This window comes from Notolepis coatsorum, assembly GCF_963971535.1.
Source record: "Notolepis coatsorum genome assembly, chromosome: 5".
In the NCBI taxonomy this organism is placed as follows: Eukaryota; Metazoa; Chordata; class Actinopteri; order Aulopiformes; family Paralepididae; genus Notolepis; species Notolepis coatsorum.
The window spans coordinates 174293083-174307033 of NC_140169.1; positions in this window are offsets into that span (position 1 = coordinate 174293083).

Consider the following 13951-nt stretch of genomic DNA (forward strand, 5'->3'; position numbering starts at 1 on the left):
GGCTATTTGCATATTCTTGGTATCTAGGTATATCTATGGACCTCAGTGAATGTATTCTCAGTGTCAGAAATATTGTGTCTATTACTAGGCTTGCTTAAATTGTGATGAAACAAAGGAAAATATGAATTATGATTTTTCTTTTCATCTTTGACAGTGAATAACACCATGATAATAATGACCAGACTTAAAAAACTACCACTGAACTCATTCTGTACCCTCTTGAGATCATGTGTACAAAAGATCTAAGGAAATTAATAAAGGGAAGATGATAAAACTGAAGGTTCTGTATATACAGTACTGAATTCTCCCATCCGGACCAATGCAATTTGAAATATTATTATAGAATATAGAATATATGCTTATTGTATGCTTAATCCACAGCTAAAGAGATTGGTTTTATCGGGTATCACAGTAGCCAAAAAGCTGATCGCATCACGCTGGTTTCAACCGGAAAAAATGTGCCGTAAAGTTTGGTTTCTTACATATCTCGATGTAATTTACCATGAAATATCTACAGCAAGAATTCTGGGTCTCAATGAATCCAAAATGTCAATGTGGTTAGAAGTGGTGGAGAGAATAAAAGCTAGCTTATAATTAGGGATGTCCGATATTATCGGCCGACCGATATTATCGGCCGATATCGGCAGTAAAATGTGATATCGGAAAATATCGGTATCGGTTTAAAAAAAGAAATAAACAATAACAATATTTGTTATATATATATCCAGTGCAATTATTAGTTACCTGAAATTATTCCGTTTTTTGGGGGGGGGAAACCCTGCATATATCGGTATCGGTTGATATCGGTTGATATCGGTATCGGAAATTAAGAGTTGGACAATATCGGAATATCGGTATCGGTAAAAAAGCCAATATCGAGCATCCCTACTTATAATGGTAGTGTCTGGTTAGGTGCGAGGGATAGTGGAGGTACTTCTCAAGGTGGGGTCTGGGAGGGGGGGGTTCGAGCTGAGCATATGTGTGTAGGTTTTTTTAGATAACAGGTATTAGGGGTATATCTTATATAAGACAACTAACTAAAATGTGATCTCATTGGATGTGCCCTGACAATTAATGCTTGTATATCTTATCGTGTGTTGTCATGTTTGTTTATATGTTTGTTTAAAAAATTATAAAAAGATAAAATACAAAAAAAATAATATATGCTTATACATTACCTTATTATAGCCAATTCGCACATTTATATATATATATATATATATATATATATATATATATATATATATATATATATATATATATATATATATATATATATATATAGTATCTTTCAAATGGCCGAGTTCAATTTGGATATAGTATCACCAGGCGTGCATAATAACAGATACTGATATTTACTGTAATCGACTGTACTTTTTTATTTCCCCCACAGTGTAACCATTTTGAAACTAATTTCAGATCTAACTGTTCCTACATGGTAACAATAGTGAGGAGAAACTGACTGAGTTTCAATATTTGTCAAAAACGTTACCTTTTGTAGCATATTATCGCGAATCATAACAATTATTGATATGATTCATTCAGAACGCAGAAATGTCAACGCTGGCCGATAGCTATGAATCTCATCTACAAAATGGCCGCAAAATAACTACAATTCCCATGGTTCAACATTTCCATTTCCGGTTCCGGGTCAGATAGACGATTACATATCGAAAACTTAAAACGATATAAGTACACTTTTAACCTATTGCTAAACTATTGCCAACCTAACGTTTTACATTCTACATGCATTTGTGACATAGTGGTGATGTTAATACTTGAAAACGGTTGATTTTAAAATCACAAATTATTTTCATCATTCATAAAAATATGCCTATATGATAATAATGTCAAAAGGGGTCGGTACCGACCCCGTCGAGTGGAACAGGTTAATAATAATTTAAAACAATGAATAAAGTGTGCATGAAATAATAGGGGAAAGAAAACGTTAGGATCTTGTTACATTCACCCACACAAGGGCTGAGTAATCACACCCCCCCCCCCTCTCTCTCTCACACACACACTCTCCCAGCTCTCTTTCTCTCTTGCCCCTTCCTCATCTCTCTCACCCCCCTCTCACTCTCTATATCACACACACACACACACACACACACACACACACACACACACACACACACACACACGCGCACACACACACACAGACACACACACTTCAGAAACAAACATAGTATCAATGAGAGCATCAATAATGCACCTGAGTGAAAACATTTATTTTTTTCTTAAAAGTGAATCGCGAGTTAAAAAAAATGGTGGCATTAATAGAATCGGCCAGACGATCCAGGCGAATCTGTACTAAAATGTAGCCCAGAAAGGCAGGGGATGAAAGGATGTAAATGGATGAAAAATGACATTTCTGTGGGCACAAAAAACCCACCGATTCCCACCAAGCTGTCAGGGCGCATCTCCATCACTCAGACCCAGTTAGGGATGAGAGGGCCGCATTAGTGAGGCGCTGGCACACAGCGAGCGCTTCCACTGGGCTTAACTTCTGTCACCTCGCCTGGCTTGGACCCCCCTCAGGTCATTTCACAGTCAGGGCTGGAGTGATGAAGAGAAGAAAACTAAATGTTTAGACGCTTTGAAAATAGATCATCCTGAGCACACAGAATGATTCTTTCAGCTTGTTTTATTACCTTTTGTTATTTGATTATATTGTGTTTCCATTTCTATGCTGTGTATACAGATGTGATCTGTTTAGGATTTTTCTTTTCTTTTCCAGTTTCAGTTTCAGTAGTCAGGATGATTTTCTATTTCTTTTTTATTATTTACTTTTTTTAAGTGTCTATTTTCCCCATGCCATTAGTGTTAATGAAGCTTTGCATAACACTAAAACGTTTGTATGCATGAGAGGCTTATAACAGCATGCATACCATTTACATTTAGATTCAGTCATTTAGCTGACGTTTTTGACCAAAGCAACTTACAAATTGTGTACATCAAGTCAGCAGGAGGGGCACACCTCATGGCGGCTAAGGGTCAGTGGTATTGTTCGTCTAGCAGTGTCGACCATGAGAGCTTCAACTCTGAGTGCAGAGTAGTATAGACATATTGGCATCGTATAGACCAAGTAGTATAGGCATAGTAGCATAATACATATTAGATAGTAGTATATAGACTACCATGTTTTAATATGATTTCTAATGCTATAGTGCATGGTATTTCCTTTGGAGCCAAAGGAAGTTTCAAAGAATTTAATAACTTTGGTTTGATTTATATTGCTATTTATTTGTGAGTGACTGGTGGAGAAATTAATCATATTTGAAAAAGCCCTCATATCTCGTATCCAGTGTTAATTTAGTCAACGAAAATTATGACAAAATATGGTCGTCAACGAAGCTTTTTCCCCTGACGAAAACGAGACGCGACGTCACGTTAATGGAGATCATGTGACACTAACATGACGAAATTATTCATGGAATGTCGTTGACTAAAAACTACGACACAAAATGTAGTTTGCAAAATAAAATCTTCCTAAACGTTTATTCAGCATCAACTTCAACGTCAACACTGTTTACTTGCTACTTGCTAGCTAACAGGAACTCGTTTGCCGACAGGAAAGTAACAAACATAATTGTCCGTGCGGAACCCTTATCCCCAACACATCGTTCCATGGGTGAATTATTGTAATGTTCTGGGGTTTTGTGTGTCGCTCTAGTTGTATGATCTTAGGAGCACCACTGTTATGCTGGGTGTGTTGTTTCCCCTCCTGGGAGATATGGGAGGACGGACCGGATGTTACGTTGTTGTTGTGAAGCTAGCGTATTAGCAGGTAGCTGTGTTGTGTTTGAGAAGGGAAGTATCAACCTGACTGTAAAACCCCATATTGAGCTGGAAATATAGCACCATACAGAAAAGGAAACTCTCCTCTTTCTTCCCTACATTACTGCATGACGGATCGCTACATTATGTTGATCCACCACAATAGAACACATTAAATAGCTTGCATAAGTATAACCAGCTAGCACTAACGTTAGCTTTTTTTGTTTAGAAAAAGCTCACGCCAACTTATGAGGCTGTAACTGAGTGGCAAGACTAAACAAAAAAGACTAAATCAAAACTAAACAAAAAAGACTAAAACGTAAATGCTCAGACCTGTAGTTGACTAAAACTTGACTAAACGAAAAATAGATAAAGGTGACTAAATATGATGAAAAAGAAAGTGCATTTGAGACATGACTAAGACTAAAACAAAAATTACAAACAAAATTGCTGACTAAATTAACACTGCTCGTATCTCACACTGTTCCGTAGTGAACATGTTCTTTTGAACATCTTTTGACATCCTTTTCATTAAACCAAAAGTACATTATGCACATGTTCTGTGTCACATGGGACTCTGCCGCTCGCTCTGTCAACCACCTCAACAGTTGGAAGGTGTTCCACGATCAGTTTCAGCAATATTTCTCTCACTGGAATTCATCCATCACCGTTTAAAAAACACAGACAGCTCATTGGTCCGAGACATTAACATTACAGTAAATGAGCAAAGGGCTTAAATAGTTTTCCATGTGCCAGTGGTTCTCAACCTTCATCATGTCAACGACCCCCATGTTGATACACGTTAGACGTGGACCCCCATCTGAGAAGATATTTATTATTAAATATGACTTAGTCCAGAATTTCATTGCCGTAGATGGGGATATAACATTAGAGAAAGTGAAAGTGAAGAAAGTGAAAGTGAAAATTAGAGTAGTCACTCTAATATTAAAAGTAAAACTATTCCCCATTTGTTGGGGACACCCCCTGGAACATCCCGAGACCCCTATTATTATTATTATTATTATTATTATTATTATTATTATTATTATTATTATTATTATTATTATTATTATTATTATTATTATTATTATTATTATTGTTATTGTTATTATTATTATTATTATTATTATTATTATTATTATTATTATTATTATTATTATTATTATTATTATTATTATTATTATTATTATTATTATTATTATTAGAGATGTTCCGATACCATTTTTTCCTTTCCGATCCGATTCCGATACCTAAGCTTTGGGTATCGGCCGATACCGATACTTATCCGATACCAGTGCATACATAAAAAAAAAAAAAAAAAAAAAAAAAAAAACGATATTATATAAATTTTTTATAAATATAATTTTTTTTTTTTTTAACAAATACTGTTTTATATATACTGTTTTTTAGTAATAACTAGAAAGTAATGGTATTTATTCAACAACAGGTGATTGTATAGATTTGTATTAGTATCATTAATCAATGAGTATGGGGCTTCAGCACTGCAGATATACCCTACTCCAATGATCCACACGGACATTATACGTTGCTGCACTCGCTACCCACTGGCTCTGCAGATATACCCTACTCAGTCTGTCTACAAGGCTCCGTTTCAGTAGCAGTCGGATCTGTTGTGATTTTTGCACAATAAATATTCAACATTCTCTTTTGAGACTCCGCCTCAGACTCTTATCATTTGGCACTAAAAGCTAAACATTGTCACCGATATGGCTGTCCGCAACATGTCATTAATTGTGTACGCGAGGTGGTCTCAATGACGACGTCAACGTGAGCTAAGTTAGCATGAGCTGCCGGTATATGAAAAGACTGTAACGTTACTGGTGACATTGTGATTTAACGAATACTCCTTTGCCAACTTGCTGTACTTTGCTTGCAGGTCTGCAGCCATTATTGCTGGATTATATGAATAGCCCCAACTTTAGCCAAGGTAATGTTAAAGCTAGCTTTCGGTTAGCTGTTCAATGCTAATAACACCAGCCACCAAGCGAACCCATGAGCTCCCCGTCAACACCGCTCTGTCGGGACGATGACATTTAAGAAAGTATCTGCTGTTAAAATGACAAATGGCATTGACACTTTAATCGATTAAGCACCCGTTTGTTTTATAATGCTTACTCAACAGACCACAGTGTTGTTGATAAATTACGTCATATGGTATCGGAGCGCAGCATTAGAGGGTACTCGCCGATACCAATACCAGCATTTTAGCCAGTATCGGCGGCTTTTCCGATACTGGTATCGGTATCGGAACAACTCTAATTATTATTATTATTATTATTATTATTATTATTATTATTATTATTATTATTATTATTATTATTATTATTATTATTATTATAATAATTATTATTATTATTATTATTATTATTATTATTATTATTATTATTATTATTATTATTATTATTATTATTATTATTATTATTATTATTATTATTATTATTATATTATTCTAGAATCTATTATTATTACTTTAATTTCTTTATAATTTTTTTTATATTAGGATATCCCCTTTCAGTACATTCCATCACTTTCAATATCAATATCTTCATCCTTCTCAAGCAGAAACAGAGACACTCATTACACTGATCTACTGCCTCACCTCTCTGGACAAAGTAAACAATAAAGGCTGATTGGCTGAGGTCTATCCAGGAATTATACACTCTGGCTCTAATAGCAATATGGGCCTCTAATTCCCAAGGTGGTCATTACCTATTGAGTGGTCATATTTCTTCCCTGAGAACTGAAGCCATGGAAATAGATTAACTGACTCTCTCCCTTTACGGCTCCATCCATTCCTGCTTGTTTACGGGACAATGAGCCCGCGGGATGATTTAGTCATTTCTGTGAACCTACATCTGGAATCACTTTGACGCTAAAGTTATCTTGTTCCTCAGAGTTAAATTGTGCGTGAATATGTATAGGAAATATGATGAGTGGAGAGAGGGTAGGGCTAACAGTGCAACAATGCGCCAAGGAGTGTTGTGCAAGACGCATTTTGGACTGGAAAAACTATTATACCGGAAGTGTGTTTGTGCTGTAAATTGTATGTTTATTTGGTTATTGTTTATTATTCGGATCCCCATTGGTTGTTGCAAAAATGCAACACTTCTTCTTGGGGTCCACAGAGAACATGGTACAGAACAAATGATAGACCTACGTTTTATGGGGTGACAGCGGCTCAGGATGTAGAGCGGTAATCGGGTAATCAGAAGGTTGCCAGTTCGATTCTGGCCCCCTCCCCGGCATCATGTTGATGTGTCGTTGAGCAAAACTTGAGCAAGAACTTTGGAACACCGTGCATTCGGGGTGTAACGGTACACAAAAACCACGGTTCGGTACGTACCTCGGTTTTGAAGTCACGGTTCGGTACGGGTTTTCGGTACAGTGGGGGAAAGTTTCCACTCAGGGTTGATGTAGTGTGCAGTAACTAATTGTACTTGTAGGGCTGTCAAAGAATATTCTATATTGAAATTAATAATCGACTTGTAATTTTATTTTTTTAAATAATAATAATTATAGATTGTGAAAAAAAACTGTTTGTTCGGTACACTACACAGCCGTTCGGTATACGGTACGGTACACACTAAATCGGTTTGGTTCGGTACGGATACGTGTACCTTTACACCCCTACCGTGCATGGTTGTTGCCACCACTGTCGGTCCGTGATTGTGTTGAATGTGAGGCATATGTTGTAAAGTGCTTTGGATAAAAGCGCTATATACAGTAAATGCATTTACCATTCACATACACATAAAATACACATGTGTACTGTACATACAAATACAGTATGTGTCTTTTAACTCGATGCCAGAAAATGGTGTTTTGACCAATTTGAGCACCTCAACCTGCAGAAGCCTGTAGGTTTAACAGTGTGTTGTCCACATGTTCCTGGTATGTGCACACGTGTGTGTGTGTGTGTGTGTGTGTGTGTGTGTGTGTGTGTGTGTGTGTGTGTGTGCGTGCGTGCGTGCGTGCGTGCGTGCGTGCGTGCGTGCGTGCGTGCGTGCGTGCGTGCGTGCGTGCGTGTGTGTGCGTGCATGCGTGCATGCGTGAGTGTGTGTGTGTGCGTGCGTGCGTGCGTGTGTGTGGGTGCATAGGCCTATATTGATGCATATACACTCATGCAAATGAATGACTAATTGGAAAATGTTATCTTTTAAATGCAGTAACTCTCTCTCTCTGTCTTTCTCTCCATTCTCAACATGGCACCACCTGTATCGCACCTTGACGTGCCTGGCTGTTGTCCCAGCCTCTATAATCAATACCAATATGTGATTTATCCTCCCCTGCCATGAGTGATATGCTGTCCAGTCGGCCTCTAACGGGGAAAAGAAAACACTATGACAAATCAATGGGGCGAGAGAAATCCTGGAACAACATGGTTGACAGAAGCTCACAAGGACATCAACTTCATAGCAACAAGCCCCCCCCCCACACACACACTACTGAGGACTTGATTGACGCGATGACAGGTGGAAATGGGCGTCTATCCAGGATCAGGTGTAGTGATGATCACATGTTGGGCCGGTGGTTCTGTGATGTCACAGGCACCCGGTATCCTTTGAGCATCAGAGAAGGCCAACCGTTGGCAACCTGATGTGCCAGTGAACGCTAAAAGGAAATAGATACATTAATACATAAACAACAACGACAATGGGAGGGAATGTCCCCTTTAAATCCTGCTGACGGTGCTGAGAGGACGTCATAAAGCAAACAGCCGAACTGTTCTGGAGGTCGTTAATAATGAATGACTCGATAATCACCTACTCAATTTGGAGCTAATACTGTGTGTGTGTGTGTCTCTCTCTCACTCTCTCTCTCTCTCTCTCTCTCTCTCTCTCTCTCTCTCTCTCTCTCTCTCTCTCTCTCTCTCTCTCTCTCTCTCTCTCTCTCTCTCTCTCTCTCTCTCCACACAAACATACTGTAGACTCTGTAGCCAAATGTAAGTGCTCGATCAAAGCGCTAATGAGATAATACTGCAGCATGAATCAGTGGTAAAGTTAACACAGTTATCGCATGCAGGCATTTCACCCACTAGCTTCACCCTGTCAGCGCATCCCCCGTCTGAGACAAGATGACCCACTCTGTCACAAATGAGCTCGGCTTTTGTTCACGTGAAAATACAGTAGTAGTGATTATGGAACGTGAGGGAAAGAGCACATTGAGTGATGGAAGTGGTGGGAAATCAATAACAATGTGTTCTTTCTTTCCATAAATCCTGGTGTGTAAAGTACAATATATCGGATGGATATATATATATATATATATATTAGTGCTGTCAACAGATTAAAAAAAATTTACTAATTAATCTCACTTTTTTTTTATCCACTTTTTCTCCTCATTTTAAATTTTTCTCCCATCCCAATTTCGTATTGCCAATTCTCCCCTCCCCTGTCTTGAACGTTGCTAGACTATGACCCCCACTGGTCGGTTGTAGTGAGGATAGAAGCCTTGCATCACGTGTCCCCTCCGGTACACGAGGAGGCAGCCTGTCACATCTTTTCACCAGACAGCGCGGACTCTCAGTGGCGAGGAGTAGCGCGTGGGAGGCTCATGCTGCCCCCGATACTTCGTCTTTGCTGTGCAGGCGTCACCCAACCGACCTGTAGGAGTCGCTGTCCACAACGTCCAATCCCCACCCATCGACTTCCACCCGCTGACTCTGTCAAATGAGCCAGTACGACGGCCGGCCCAAGTCGAAGGCAATGCTGAGACTGGGATTCGATATCGGAGTCTCTTGCATTGGTGACAAGCGCAATCTCCGCTATGCCAACCAGCCGCCAGTTAATCTCACAATTTTCTGTAATTAATCTAGATTAATCTAGATTAAAAATAGCATTTTTCTACTTAAGACCGAAGCTTGCAACAGATATTTACTTGAGTACAATTATGGAATTAATGTAAAATCAACACAAAGAAAGTATATATACACAGTAAAATTCGCAGTGTCAAATATGCAGTGTCAACTCTTTCAGAGTTATTACAACAACAGTTTGAGTAAAATGCAGACAGTGTTGGTGAAATATTTCGTAGTTAATTAGCTGGTGTCATCACTACTCTGGGAAGCTCCGCCCATCTCCTTCTCTTCAAAAATCTCCAGGACACGCCATTTTCTCCAGGTCGAAGCAGAGGTAACTCAGGTAAGTTTCTCCCCCTAATCACATATTAATTAATTAATTCTGTAGCTATTGGCTTCCAGCAACTTGCAAGAGGTAATGTTAATGTTGTTAAATACAATGTGGATTGTGGATTGTGAATTGTATCATTTGGAAAAAAATATCGAAAAAAACACGGGGATATTATAAGCTAACATTGGCTTAGTGACGAACATGTGCACCATGTTCTGAGGTAAATTTGTCCTACAGTATGAAATCAATTAACAGTTATTTGGCATTTGACCAACGTTATTCTTTTATTAAGTCCACAGATTTCAGCGACAGCCAAGTAAGACCGCACGTGCCGTGCGCCATTTCACGTTGAGGCCTTGAACGTGAGCCTTGCCCTTCGGTGAGTTTTTTCAAATGTGTCTTGCTAGCTAATGTTAATGGGAAAATACCCTTGAATGATATAAGTAATCTGTACTATGAAATGGTGTGTTATGAGAGTGAGTGCATTAGAATGCATACAATATGGTTGAAAGAAACACAGGGAAAATGCAAGGAAAAGCCCTGGGGTATGTTACCAAGCTATAGCTAACATTGGTAGTGACGAACATGTGCGCCATGTTCTGAGGTAAATTTGTCCTACAGTATGAAATCAATTAACAGTTATTTGGCATTTGACCAACGTTATTCTTTTGTTAAGTCCACAGATTTCAGCGACAGCCAAGTAAGACCGCACGTGCCGTGCGCCATTTCACATTGAGGCCTTGAACGTGAGCCTTGCCCTTCGGTGAGTTTTTTCAAATGTGTCTTGCTAGCTAATGTTAATGGGGAAATCCCTTGAATGATATAAGTAATCTGTACTATGAAATGGTGTGTTATGAGAGTGAGTGCATTAGAATGCATACAATATGGTTGAAAGAAACACAGGGAAAATGCAAGGAAAAGCCCTGGGGTATGTTACAAAGCTATAGCTAACATTGGTAGTGACGAACATGTGCGCCATGTTCTGAGGTAAATTTGTCCTACAGTATGAAATCAATTAACAGTTATTTGGCATTTGACCAACGTTATTCTTTTGTTACGTCCACAGATTTCAGCGACAGCCAAGTAAGACTGCACGTGCCGTGCGCCATTTCACGTTGAGGCCTTGAACGTGAGCCTTGCCCTTCGGTGAGTTTTTTCAAATGTGTCTTGCTAGCTAATGTTAATGGGGAAATCCCTTGAATGATATAAGTAATCTGTACTATGAAATGGTGTGTTATGAGAGTGAGTGCATTAGAATGCATACAATATGGTTGAAAGAAACACAGGGAAAATGCAAGGAAAAGCCCTGGGGTATGTTACCAAGCTATAGCTAACATTGGTAGTGACGAACATGTGCGCCATGTTCTGAGGTAAATTTGTCCTACAGTATGAAATCAATTAACAGTTATTTGGCATTTGACCAACGTTATTCTTTTGTTAAGTCCACAGATTTCAGCGACAGCCAAGTAAGACTGCACGTGCCGTGCGCCATTTCACATTGAGGCCTTGAACGTGAGCCTTGCCCTTCGGTGAATTTTTTTCAAATGTGTCTTGCTAGCTAATGTTAATGGGGAAATCCCTTGAATGATATAAGTAATCTGTACTATGAAATGGTGTGTTATGAGAGTGAGTGCATTAGAATGCATACAATATGGTTGATTGAGTAACTTAGATCAATGTCCCCAATAAGGTAAATAATAAGTACAAAGTCACTGAATATTCCAGCCTGACAATAATTTCCCACACTTCCCTGTGTTCAAGTTGCCCACTCGTTGGTAACTCTCTTGCAGGCTTGCTGCAAGCATGCTGTTGAAAGTACAACTGGGAGATGTCCAAAAGTTTGTTCGGATTACAGAAATAAATCTGATCGAGTTTCTGAGTGCAGGTAAGAAATTGGGATCGTTGGGAAATTGTCCTCAATGTGATACTCATGGTTATCCACTGGGTGGATCTGTGGCTTCATCTATTGTATTGCAGACAGCAATTATTCAAGATTAAGTGAATATTTAGTGAGTAGATTTAGAAATCACTGGATACATCCAATGACATTTCTGTTTACAAAAGCTTTTGTGCCCGTTTCTAGCATTTGCAAAGTTTGGTGTCCCAGCTGTAACGGAAGGTGTGAACGTTTTTGACAGTTCAGGGACCGAATTGGATGACGATGTTTTTGAGGAGGTAGCAAGAGATGCATCCACTGGGGTGCTAATCATCAAATATGACACAGGTTTGATTACATTTGTAATATATATTTAATGAATAAGTTATTTGTCATGTGAAGCTTACATTCGATTAGATAAGGGACATCTTTATGAGGAAACTGTGTATAATCTTTTTATTTATTTATCCTGTCTCCACGCTAGCCTCATCTGAGCAGTCTGTCTCCACGCTAGCCTCATCTGAGTGGTCCCAACCATCATCCCTGGATTCGTCAGGGTCCCAACCATCATCCCTGGATTCGTCAGGATCACAGGATACTGTCATCATTTCAGAGGACCCTTCACGAAAACGCCATAGGCTGGATACAGAGGCCAAGCAAGTAAGAGTTGACACACATGTAATATGTATGCATCACCCTGTGATTCACAACTCAGAAATGCATGTTTTTTACTGTCAATGTTATGCCCCCATCTTTTCCATTGTACTGGTCGCGTGCCTGTAAGAATATTGTAGCTCACTTGAGATTGGATGGATCTCTCAAATTATCATCTCCACGAGTCAGAAGCATGCTAGACAGACCTCAGATAGGGTTAAAACTGATATTAAGGATACTTATCCTTTACCTTAACTTTGAATTGCAGTCTACAGTATATTCCTAACACTGAATTGTTTTTTGTGCTTGTGCTTTTGTGCTTCAAGTTGGTGGAATCCATTCTTCGTGAGAAATCTGGTGGAGAACGCATAATAAATGGATACAATCGAACCAAGTCCTTGCACGATGACAACACAAGGAAAATGGTGAACCTATTGGCAGCTGACTTGACAGAGAAGAATGGGTAATTAGCTCCTTGTTTTTAGTTTGTTCTCAATCTAGCTTTCCGATTAATTTGAAATCTAAATGAAATCCAGGGAATATGACTGAGAAATACATTCTTCTTTAATCTTCCAGTACTTCACCACCCAGACATCTGAAAGAAAAGTATGCCAGAGGAATCGTGACCTTATTCCCCTACCTCAGTGACCCACACTCTAAGAATGGCTATGTGAGTTGCACACAGTAATGGTTGTGGCAATATTGATACATTTTTAATCCTACCAGAGCATGCTGTTTTTCACTTTTAAATGTGAAGTGTCTGTTTTTATCTTTCACCCTCCAAGGAGCATTATTATGATGGCCAGAGTGGCAGTGGGTACTTGGCCTGGAGGATTAAAACTATTCAGAGAACCGCTGCTAAAGACAAACGATCATCATTTGGAGGTAACACTAATAATGCATATCTTGAGTACAACGAGTTGATTAACAAAACAAGCGGCATTATTGATTACTGTATACAGGGCCGTAGCCAGGGTTTAGAAATTAGGGAGGTCCATTTATTTTTTTGGCCCAGACCGACCGGCCCACTATAATCGGTCGGACACCACCCAGCCAGGGTTTAGAAATTAGGGAGGTCCATTTATTTCTTTGGCCCAGACCGGCCCACTATAATCGGTCGGACACCACCCAGCCAGGGTTTAGAAATTAGGGAGGTACATTTTTTTTTTATACAAACTTTATTATCTAGAGATCAACTCACAAAGTCATTTACAGGACGTGGGGGCACTTACATGTGAGTGGCCTAAAGAGTGCACCAAAGCCCTGTGGTCTCTTATGCATTTATAATTTGGTGAATGGGCTAAATGCATACCAAAATGAGTTATACAACCCAACCTATTCATTCAAAATGCATTATCTATCATAAAGTCACTTGTAATTTTACTGAAGTATTAACATATTTCTCCACTTCTTGGCTCACTGAAAGTACACAAAATAAGGACAGACAAAGACAGAGACACAAAAAGCTGTACAATTTAAACAATACCATACT